The sequence below is a fragment of the Electrophorus electricus genome, chromosome 2, assembly GCF_041902795.1.
Source record: "Electrophorus electricus isolate QZ-2024a chromosome 2, ASM4190279v1, whole genome shotgun sequence".
NCBI lineage: Eukaryota > Metazoa > Chordata > Actinopteri > Gymnotiformes > Gymnotidae > Electrophorus > Electrophorus electricus.
Window position 1 is genome coordinate 5,788,294 of NC_137498.1, and position 12,334 is coordinate 5,800,627.

Here is a 12,334-nt window from a genome sequence, read left to right on the forward strand (position 1 = left end):
GAACTCATTTATAAATGAGTCACAGGTAAGTCAGAGAGTTTCGAGATTAATGTATATTTGTCACATTGCCACATTTGTTTTAGAATTACATAGTTTCCATAATTTAAGTAATATGTGTATGAAACAATGACAAATATCACCAACATGCCTAATGTTATAACTGCCCCTGATTTGTGTGTTAGAGACTGCTATGATTGGTCTGTCAAAACAAATGAAGACCGATTCAGGTCTCACTCAAATCCTTTATTACCATTCATGCCTGAGTTTGTGCACAGTAAACACAGCACCACCCAGGGCCCAGGGCATGGTAAACATTGTGCCACCAGGGCAGAGGGGACGTAAACACAGTGCCACGTAGGCCCAGGGCACAGCAAGTCCTCACGATGACATTGTATCTTCCTGGTGAGAGAGTGTAATGGACAACATACATTCTACATAGTGCAGCTTTCACTTTATTTGGAGAATTAAGTCCATGATTGTAGACATTTATTTAATAGTCTATAGACTGTCAAATTGGTTATTTTAGCTGTCATTTTAATTGGACAGTCCAGTCTGAAAGCAACAGTACATTTGTGGTGTGAGTAGAGTTCACATCTCTAGTGGTGGAGTGACATTCTTACAGAAGGAGGACCAGTTTTTTGGCCAACAAACACGTTACTCCTGCAAACAAATTCCATATCAAATTTGAAACTGAACCACACTAATCAAACTGAACATGTGCAATTAAAAATACACCCTGACTTATGTTTCATGCACTGCATTATGTATAAATAAATAAAAAATAATGTTTTGAAATTAAATACTCCTTTAAACATCTGTTCAAACTTTTTTAAAGTCTCAGGTAGCCAGTTCTGTGGCTGCCGTAATTCCACATGCTCTTGTAACAGACACAGTTGTACTGCGCCTTTAAGAGGGAGCTTCATGGTTATGGAGTGAGAGAGGGAGAGTGGGAGAAAGTGAGTCTAAAGGGAGAACCGTCACCTTTCTGTTCGCCTTCTCAACACTCCTTTTTCTTTGGTAACGCTGTACGGTGCTTTTTACTGTTTTCTTTACGTGTAAATACAATGATGGTAGCCGTGTGAGCTGGCTTGAAGTGATCCAGGAGAGAATAAAAGTCTTTCAGATTGCCCACACCAGTGTGTGTGTGTGTCACTCCATGTTAACTCCACGCATCGCGGTTACCCCGTAGCACCTGTTCCTCACTCCAGGTAAGAAGCGTTACACTGTTTTCATTAATAAGCCTTTGAAGTACTTTGGGTGTCGTAGCGAAATGAACTGACCAAACAGCAGTGAGGGAGGTTATGTTGGGTCTCACCCCCTGAGCTTCTACAACGTGTCTCTATGACAAAGGACGGAGCCACTTAACTAAGAATGAGACCGTCCTCACTGACAATGTGAGAATATCTGATAGATCACTGAATGATAAAAAAGAAAGAGGACGTACCACATGACAACTTACAAAACCTACCCCATCTCTATATTTGGTGTATGTTGTGTTGAGCTTAGTTTGTCAGAGTTTCATCTGAATACACTTCCTCTCCACTATAAGTGTACTTGTGAAGTCATTCAGTAGACCGTATTGAAGAGTGTGTACGGTGTGTATCAGCAGTCCTGCTGTAGCTGTGTGTAGTGTGTGTGTAACTCAGTAAGAATGCAGGTGTGTGTTTATCTGCTCCTTGTGCTCCACGCTGCTGATGGTGAGTGTTATCTTCTCTCTACAGGTGTTGTCATCCTCATACATTCATTTGCACAAAGGTATTTATATCTGGGAGCAGCAGAGAGCAGCAGCTCACCACTTACCCCAGATTCTGTCTATCGACCAAGAAATTTTGCCTCTTTAGTTTAGAACAAAAGCTGTTAAATGCTAACGTTGCTAACAAACACTGGAAGTCAACAGCAGCTCAAATATTGCCTTCGTAAATACATGCCCACAAACTTCTCTCAAGCCGGTCAAACCGCATCCAAGTGTTAATAAATGTCTCCCAGACTAGTCGGTATGTCGTATAACTCACTGTGAACTAGACAAGTGAAGAAACACGTCACCGGGAAGCGACCTGGATGAGGTTTGAGGACATGTAGCTCGATATCTGACTTATTTACAAATCCTATTAGCTATCGTTGCTGTTGGCTTCCAGTGTTTGTTAGCAGCTTTTTGTTCTAAAGGAGCGAAATATGGACTCCAAACATGTCTTGTCCACCCGGGTTAAGGGAAAATAAAGTAAATTCTGTTGACTTTATTTGTTAACCAAAGTGGCCCAGATCTCATCCGTGATGGTTGCTCTTCCTCTCCCTCATCCTCGCTCTCCAATACTGACCTCCATTGATATCCAACCAAGATATCGAGCCTGTGGCCTCTTTATAGTGCTCAGGTTCTGATTTCTAAGTGTCATTAGTAAAATTTGTCAAGTGTCTTCACCTGTGAGTACTGGGTTTGGTTAATTGATAAATGGATGCATCAATTGCATTTGAGGGTTTTCCATAAGAAACACACGTATTTCTGTTGAATGATGTGTCCAATATAGAGAATTGTGTTTAACGTATTGAAAAAAATGTGTTTTAGAAATACAAAATGAGTGTAAATCAGAGAAGGTGCTTTTGGTTTAGTATAACAGGTCAGGAGATGGGCTACATGAGTTAGTGGTTTCAATTATTGTGTCACATGTCCCTGTTTTTATGTCTTGCAAAAAACTGTAATATCACAAAAACAGTCCAGTTTCCCAGCAAACACCTCTTCCTCCTAGCAAACTTGGAGCACTGTTTAACAATTTAACATTACATAACTAAATCACACACACACACACACACACACACACACACACACACACACACACACACACACAAAAAAAAACATGCACAGCTACTGCAGGATGGCCAGATCCACATCTGAAGGACTTGGAGAAAGACAATTCTACACACACAGTAAATGTACATTCAAAGTGATACTTGTAGATGCAAAAACATCCCCACCCTGCTCTCTCTCTCTCTCTCACTCACTCTCTTTCTTTCTCTCTCTCTCTCTCTCTCTCTCTCTCTCTCACACACTCACTCACTCTCTCTCTCTTCTTGTTGGGTGTTTGGGCTTCAAGTTCTCCTATGTTGTTCCTCTTATCTTAGGTGCTTAGAAAAATTTACAAATAAAAAATGAACAAATGAGAAAAAATAAAACCATAAAGACAGTACAGTTTCCCAGCATGCATTTCTTCCTCCTCACATATGTATTACTAAACTTGGTGCACTTTAGCAATACATAAATAACACACACACACACACACAGACATGCATATGTGCATGCTTCCTTTTTGGGTTCGTGAGCTTAAAATGCTGCTGCACTGTTCTCTGAGTGGTGTGTGAATGACATGTTTACTTCTTTCACTCACCCATGAAGACTGTCAAACAGTCTGCAAATCCTCATCAGTGTCAGTTATCCAGTTCTAAACTTCATGGTTTAATCAGTCAAACACTAACTGACTCTGGCAGCAGAAATTCACTCCAGTGACTCCAGTTTAAAGACTTTTCTTATTTAGTCCTAAATTCTTCTGTCACCATAGTCATAGCTACCAGTTTACAGATGTGAGAATTCCCAGCATGCACTGCTTTGTCCTCACATATGTATTGCTAATCTGGGTGCTACGTGTGACATGTGCTCACTTGTTTATTTCTGTTTGTGTTATTTATTCCTCATTTGTTCATCAATTGGTCATGAGGCTTGGTTAGCCCATGCTGCTGCGCGCGCACACACACAGTTAGTGGTATTTTTTCCTCAGTTGTTCATTCTGTGTATGATGCAGCTCTTGTCCACTACCCACTTCTGTATCCAGCTGCCTGTGACAGAGGTCACACCTCATTGTGGTTGATTGTGGTACAGTCCTTTACGTGTGGTGTATGATGTATGTGTTTGGTGCTTCTGTGTGTTTTAAAGTGGGGCGTGGGGGTGGGTTTCAGGGAGAGGCTACAGTGAGTTCTGATCTCATGAATTTTGACATACTTATCAAATGCAAGACAATACTACTCTGTTACCATGGAGACCTGAGGAGCGGCAGAGCTCACTACCTACAGGATAAAGAGTTGGACTAGTGATGAATAAATACATTTGGCAAGACAAGTGAGGTATCCAGGTCCAGCTCTACGGTGGGTGTGAAGACCCATTGTGCAGAAAATGTAAAAATAAAAAAAGCAAATTCATTAGAATGGAAATATGTGCGCTACAGTTCCGAAATACAGTACAACTTCAGAAATGCTGCAAACTCAGTCACAACACAACGGAACTGTTTTCGGAAGTTGCCTCGCATTTCCAAAATATAGCACACATGTCATTTTGAATAAAGTGTTTTCTGAATTTGTATAAAGTTCAGGAATTTGCATCAAGTTTGTAAACTGTAGCACACGTTTCCCTTCTGTGTTCTTGAAAAGAAACAGTAAATCAAACATAATGTGGAATACAAGTGTAGCAACAAGAGTGAAGGTGAAGTAGGTGAGACACTGATTCAGAGATGGAACTGCACCTTAACAATCACAGAACCACAAAAGATACCAAATACAAACAGTGCAGACTGACTCTGCTTATTGGTTTTGACAGTCATATCTGGGCCCATGTCCTTAAAGGGCCCCTACCATGGAAAACTGAATGTTTAAATTTATTTATTATTTATTGAAATAAATAATTTTTAAGTAATATGTAAATATTGTTACATTTCAAAACACATTGTTTACTCTCCCATTTCTTACAGTCCATATATGGAATATAATCTGTAAAAATAGCCTGTTTTGAAATCACTGTTTCTCTGATGTCATTAGAACCAGCTCATTTACTTATCTCTGCCTCTTTGGCCTACAGCAGTTTAACCCCTAACACCTACATTGCAGTTCTCAGGCATATTTCAACTCTTAGTGCTTTTTAAATGAAGCACAATACAGGGCAGCCAATCAGAACAGAGCTCATTTATCTTGCATCTCAAAGGCACAGCAACAGAAACTGCCTGTTTAATTCCAAGGGATAAAGAAAGGATGGAAAATAGTTGTGTAAAATTGAATTATGACTCTTTTTGGAAGATAACACCACAAAAACATTGTAAGAAGACACCTAAGAAAACTATAAAATAAAGGAAAAATGTAGGATATGCACCCTCTAAAGACCTTTTGGTGTATTTGGTGAGGTGGGAAGGTGAGTGGCTACAGCTACAGCTGAGGAAGCACCAGGGGCTCCTGTCTGGGTCCCACTGGGCAGCCATATGCAGGGCAGCTGTGTACAGCACAGGTTCTGAACTTGGCTGAAGGGTGCAGTTTCAGCACCTTGGACAGCAGTCAGGCTGCTTTGGAGGTGAAAGATATTTGGTCTGTGGTACTGGTCTACAACTCTGAACATATTTTATTAAAGTCCTTCCTTATTTGGTCCTTTTAATGAAATCTACATCTCTAAGTACAAACCCCATCTCTAAGTAAAACTCTATATCATCTCTTGGAAACATTGAAATAAAAAATGAAAAAAAAAAAAAATAGCAAAGCATTAGCCATTAGATTAGAACATATTATTCCATCACTGATACACCCTGATCAAACTGGTTTCATCAAAGGAGACACTCAGCCATTAACAGGGTAGACTACTTAACCTAATACTGTGACGGTGGCAGTTCAGAGGAAGTGAGAGGCAAAGTTGCACTAAAGTGCTCTTTATTTTCCAATGTCAATATGTGACGGTACCACTACTAACGACAAACACTACTCTGTTCCAGTAGTCCTTGTAGCGATGTACACGTTGGGAGTGAGCAGTCCAACGGGCCACTAATGTGCTGCACTCTCTCTCGACCTGTGAGTTTAAATAGAGAGAACGAACAAGGAACAGGTGAAGGTGATTAGTAGGCAGGAGACTGGGAATGAGGCAGGTGTTTAGTGTGATCCCTAGCAGGAGTGGGTGTGTCCCTCCCTCTGGCTGCCCGGCCAACCGTGACAAATACGTCACACCTCACTCCACATATTAGAAACTGCTATGCAGAAAAGGCCTTCAGTAAAGAAAACCTGAAGTTTTTCTCCTCACAATGTGTAAAATCTTTAAAACCACACCTAAGGCCACAGTCAGTACTAATGTAATACCATCACAAAATGTGCATAGAGGTACTAGGCAAGGAAGCCCACTCTCTCTTTTGCTGTTCTCAGTTCTTTTATTTATACATTTATTTATTACTATTTTTGCTTTTTAGGGGGTTTGTCTTTGTACAGTTTTTATTTTTTTGTTGTTGTGACAACACAGTGCACACTAGCCTACAGCCTCAATTAGTTACTTTACAGATATTCACCTTTTAGCAAACAGTTGTTAAACAGCTTTTGACAGCTTTAATAACAAAGTAACAAAGAGAAAAGGAGAGAAAATGTTTCTACTCCCTGTGATAACTGTTGGGTTGTGATGACATTGTACTGTCTACATCCAAAGTGGTCTTTACTTTGGTGACTCCTTTAGTGGTTCTGTGTCAGTGGGTGGATTTCACAACTTCTCTTAAGTAGTTTTTTCTTAATAGTATGAAAACTACAACATGATCATGGACTGCTGCATTCCACCTGTACTTTATGAATAATATGAATGTTATCAGACAATGCTCATGTTTACCTGATTAAATGATCAATGTTTATTTTGATCAGCATGTAATCTAGAGCTCTTCCTGTCTGATCTGTCTAATATTTGCTAAGCTACACATTCAGTTTGGCCCTCTGATCACTAAGTGCAGGAGTGAAATGATGTGTCCAAACAGTGCTGAGGGGGATCACTGTGTAGCACTACTTCTTACTGCAGGATCACTTTACTGAGGATGGGGACTGAACACTGGGAAGCTCAGGAGGAAGTGATGACACTAGAAAGACACTGTTTCACTGTTAGATTTAGTCTGTATGTGAGAGAGAAAGAAGTGGAGGAATAATTTATTTTGCACTTGAACACACTTCCCCTCTACTGTGGATATTAGTGGGTGGAGAATTTCAGTGGAGTTCTACTGAGAGAGTTGTAGAGTTCCAGGTTATAGTTGTATGGTGATTCCACTAGACAGACTGTAGTCTGGGCTGCAGTTTTCAGTGTTCAGTACACTGTAGTTTTGTAGAGTGTATAAGATGTGTAGCAGCATTACTGCTGTAGCTGTATGTAGTGTGTTGTGGAATGCAGGTTTGTTTTTAACTGCAGATGTGTTTTTACTTCCTTTTTGGAAATGATGTGCATACGAAGTCCTGTGAAGCATTTGAGGTTCTTCTTTATTGTACTGATTCGAAGCTTTGGACTATGTCATAGAGAAATGAACTGACCAAACAGCACTGAGGGAGGTCATTTTAGGTCGCTCCCACTGGCAACCACATTTTGTCTCTATGACAATGGACTGAAACGTTCAAGTTACAATGTCGACGTTCTCACTGATGATGTGAAACTATCTGCTAGATCACTGACTGATAAAGAAGAAAGAGGACATACCAAATGACAATGTATTAAACCCTACAGGATCACTATATATGTGAGTGAGAATGTTGTCATTCTTACTTATGTGTGTCTGTGTTGGGGATAGACGTTGGTCAGAACTTCATCTGAATGCACTTCCTCTCCACTATAACTGTAGTTGTCATATTATTCAGTAGAGTGTAGTTCTGAAGCGTGTGTGTATGGTGTGTATCAGCAGTCCTGCTGTAGCTGTGTGTATTTTGTGTGTAACTCAGTAAGAATGCAGGTGTGTGTTTATCTGCTCCTTGTGCTCCATGCTGCTGATGGTGAGTGTTACCTTCTCTCTACTTCTGTAGATCATCAAATATCTACTCAGTAGCTACTTTATAAGAAACACTGAAAACATCTATAGGAGTTCAGTTAGAGACGACATCTCTGACCACGTATAAAAGGCACTTTAAAGGCACATGTGGACACTAGTGCCAATGGGTGATGTTACTGTTTCTAATAAAGTAGGTGGTGAGAATAAAATTGTGCGTGTGTGTGTGTGTGTGTGTGTGTGTGTGTGTGTGTGTGTGTGTGTGTGTGTGTGTGTGTGCGCGCGTGTGTGTTGTATATTACCTGAACATGTAAGGTAGAATTTAAGATTTGGTTAGTAGGCTGCTTTCAGTTGTAAACCAAACCTTGAACTCAATGTGTCATTGTGGTGCAGTTATATCTAATTACATATAACCCATGCATATCGGATTCAGTGCTCAGACTAGAGCATAATAATCAGAGTAAAGTAAGTAGTCAGTACATGGTTGTATAGTAAATGTTACTCTGAACAATCACAAATCACTGTGTTCTTGAGATAGTTAAGCCATGTTAAAGAGAAAAGAGATGAAAAGAGTAAAGAGATGAAACTCAAATGTTGGGACATGCACATGAGGGGCTTGATGGTGAAGGTCTTCTACTGGTGTGTTTCTGCAGGCTGTATACTGGAACATCAGAAGATCACAGACATCACTGCATACGCAGGAGACTCAGTACTACTGCCCTGTTCCTGCACTGACCCACAAACCAGACCTGAGAGTTTCACCTGGCAGAAACACCAAAACTCCAGTTATACAGAGATCTCCAGTGAGAGTGAACAGTACAGAAACAGAATTCAGCTGGGTACTGCTCACTCTCCAGGAAATCTCTCTCTACTCATATCACACCTGACTGAGGAGGATGAGGGAGACTACAGGTGTCAAACTAAAGGGAATAAATACAAAGACATCAAACTTTATGTTTCAGGTAAAATATTATTCAGAAACACGGACAAATTAAAATCTCCTAAGTAGATTTCGCCTGGTGGATCTCCATCATGAACTTCGCTTTTCAAACATAAATATAAATGTAATATAAATACATTCACCACACACTTTATTAGACACACATACATCACATTTTACTAAAATTCAAAAACAGGACATTTAAAAATAGAGAAACACCATTACATATTTATGTATCTAACATGTGGACCACATTATCCTCAGATATTAGTCACCAGACACCCTCTGTCACCAGTCTAGAAGAGTTAAACACAACTAACATACATTTCACCTGCCCTCACTGAACACTTTCAGTACCTCTAATAAGTGAATGTGTAGGTATAATTACAGACTGTGTCCACCTGGTGTCTTACACAGTTTGTGTGTTACCCTACACGCAGGATATCACTGGTCAGTTTCTGACCACAGATGTCCCAGTATATGTGGATACTGAACCATTCTCCACACGTCAATCCCACTACAGTGCTGGAGGCTTGGTAGTGGGTGTTGTACTGGTATGAGTGGTTCAGGTACAGCAGTGTTACTGGATTCAGTGCTACTGGTAGGCTGAGAGTGTTCTGACAGTGAAAGATATCCAGCCAGCAGTGTTTCAGTGGTCAGACACTGATCATGACTGGAGTTGGAGGATGGTTAACACTAACTGTGTAATAGACCAGATGGGCTAGAACCACTGACTCTACAAATACAAGATTTTTCTCAACCATTCATATTTATCAAATGTGATGGAGCATAAACTATTGCATAAAGAGAGAGAGAAGGAGGGAAGCAGAGAGAGAGAGAAGGAGGGAGGCAGAGAGGGAGAGAGAGAAAGGAAAAAAAAATAAGAGCAGAGAGAAGAGTCTCCTCTCACAGCTGGTGCTGACACTGAGTTCATTAACACACACTAACACTAACACATCAGGACCAGTCTGAAGTACAAACAATCAGACCAAACCAAATTATTACACTTCACAAACTAAACTACATCACCCACTGGAACACAAACACAAGCACAAAGCAAAATGCAACGTTATCTGGCCCTAAAACGTCAGTACACTGTAGCAGACGACCTGTACACAGTGACTGACATTAAACACAGAACCACGTTGACAAAGTCCAGACTCAGAGAACACAGCCTGGCCGTCCAGACCAGCCGATATAAATGTCATGGCTGCCCAGAGAACAGAGACTCTGTCAGCAATGTAAATATGATACTGTAGAGACAGAGCTGCACTTCCTCACTGAATGTGAAAAATTCATCCAAATATGGCAAATTTATTTTACAAAATCTGAGACGGTCCACCCCAACTTTAAGTGTCTGTCTAACACTGAAACTGCCCATCCTACTGGGTGAAAAGAAGGAAAGCAGCGCTTTAGCTGGGCGATACATATCTGCCTGCCATAAGATGAGGGACAGTGATTAACCCACCCAAACACACACACACAAACACACGCACACACACACACACACACACACACACACACACACACACACACACACACGCACACACGCAGACTATATTACCCAGTTTATAAAAGTTACCTAACTATTTATTATTATTAACTATTTATTATTATTAACTATTTATTATTTTCCATCCTTATTATTTATTTCTCTTTCTTTACACTTCTTCCCTTTTACTTCTTCCAATTATTATTATTTCAGACCAATTGCAGTTTCTCTTCAAGTTCTTTATCATAACAGAATTCTTAATTTCCATAATTGCAAAGGTTGTAATATTGTGTAATGTTCATGTTATAATACTGCTTTGGCAATACTAGAATACTATAGTGGTATATGGTCACGCCAGTAAAGCTTACTGAACTGAAATGCACTGAGAGAGAGACAGAGACAGAGAGAGAGAGCGAGCCCTGCAGCTTCAGACGTCTCCAAATGGTTATAAGACATTCAGTCCATCAACTACCAATGGCGGTAACACACATTGGTTTAACGAGTGTGGGGCAGGATGCAAGCATGAGTTAGCCTGGTGTGATGTGTTCTTTTTTGTTTGTTAGTTTTTTTTAATGAAAATGAAAGCACACATGAACGTACTGTGCTAATGTTGCATACACAATGTCATACAAGCGATTAAGGCAAAATAACATTAGTCGTTGTACAGGATTGGGCTTTATAGGGTAAATAATGAGGGTGAGACTAGGTACCCCCAGGTGACGGGGGTAAGTGAAAGGAGAAACACAGGACCCCTGTGTGAGGGCATGAACAACACAAAGCATGTGGAGGAACAAAAACAAACAAAGGAGCACATGGGGAGGAGGATGGTGGTGAGGGGTGTTACAGTAGCACCCACACCCCCCTTAACACGGGGCTCCTGTGTGATGGTGGTGAGGGGTGTTACAGTAGCACCCACACCCTCCTTAACACGGGGCTCCTGTGTGATGGTGGTGAGAGGTGTTACAGTAGCCCCCACACCCCCCTTAACACGGGGCTCCTGTGTGATGGTGGTGAGGGGTGTTACAGTAGCACCCACACCCCCCTTAACACGGGGCTCCTGTGTGATGGTGGTGAGGGGTGTTACAGTAGCACCCACACCCTCCTTAACACGGGGCTCCTGTGTGATGGTGGTGAGGGGTGTTACGGTAGCACCCACACCCCCCTTAACACGGGGCTCCTGTGTGATGGTGGTGAGGGGTGTTACAGTAGCACCCACACCCTCCTTAACACGGGGCTCCTGACGTGCATAACAGTTGACAAGGGAGCCCGAGCCCAGCATCACACAGCAGGGTCTGGAGAACCTGGACAAGGACAGGTGGGAAAGGAGGAAAAAAAGGGGCAAGTCCATCGGGTGAGGGGTGGAAACAGGACTTTGTACCACAACCAGAGACCTGACAGCAGGCTGGACAGGAGACGAGTGGGTTCCAGCTTGGGCAGTGGGATGGACGGGAGCCCGGCTGAGAGTAGGAGCACGGGATACGGGATAACAGGAACCGAACCACAGCTGGGATTGGGACAGTTACAAAGACATGAATGGGGACAGACAAAGGCAGACACTGGGATTGGTAGGGTAACAATGAAAAGTCGTGTCAGTCCAAGCACAACAGAGATGTGACAGGAGGTGGCCAGGCCAGGAATGAGGGAGAATGTCTGCAGAGAGAGAGAGAGAGAGAGAGAGAGAGAGAGAGAGAGAGAGAGAGAGACACTAACAAATGCCTGGAACTCCAGTGCACACTGACAAAACAAGTCCAACAGCTTCATTCTAAACCTACTACTACAATAACATCTGAAAATGGTTAAAGGACTACAAATGTAGTCTTAATGACATTGACAATGTCAACTTTTATTAATTACTAATAATATTATCAATATTAATCAATATCAATATTGTCAACTCTGTCAAGTATAATGCCAAAATTTGTAATTTCAGATTGTAGCAATGCAGAGACTCATTCATGCTCCATCCTCTTTGTTTTTGTGCCAAAAAAACATTTATATTGAATGCTTGTTATAAAAATCATACAATATAATATTAAAAGTGACAAATAACACATCAAATTTTAATTCTGCTTCCTACATTCCCACATGCAGGAAATGCAGACAATTCTCCAGTATACACACGTCATGTCATCTTAGCTGGTGCGGGGGGTTTACTGATGTTGATGGGATTAGGAG

General features: G+C 41.2%; 1 long non-coding RNA gene across 3 annotated transcripts in view; it reads left to right on the forward strand.

Annotated features, from left to right (window-relative positions):
- The first annotated feature begins 1,054 nt into the window (after positions 1 to 1,054).
- The window catches only part of LOC145647300 (uncharacterized), a 498,552-nt gene continuing 487,272 nt past the window's right edge, over positions 1,055 to 12,334 (forward strand). Inside the window, exons 1-3 of one of the 3 annotated variants that reach the window (XR_014116315.1) lie at positions 1,055 to 1,208; positions 8,381 to 8,689; positions 9,108 to 9,314. This is a non-coding gene — a long non-coding RNA (uncharacterized LOC145647300). Of the gene's footprint in view, positions 1,209 to 1,593; positions 1,698 to 8,380; positions 8,690 to 9,107; positions 9,315 to 12,334 lie in introns of those variants that run through there. The other 2 variants (XR_014116313.1, XR_014116318.1) reach the window with 2 other exon arrangements.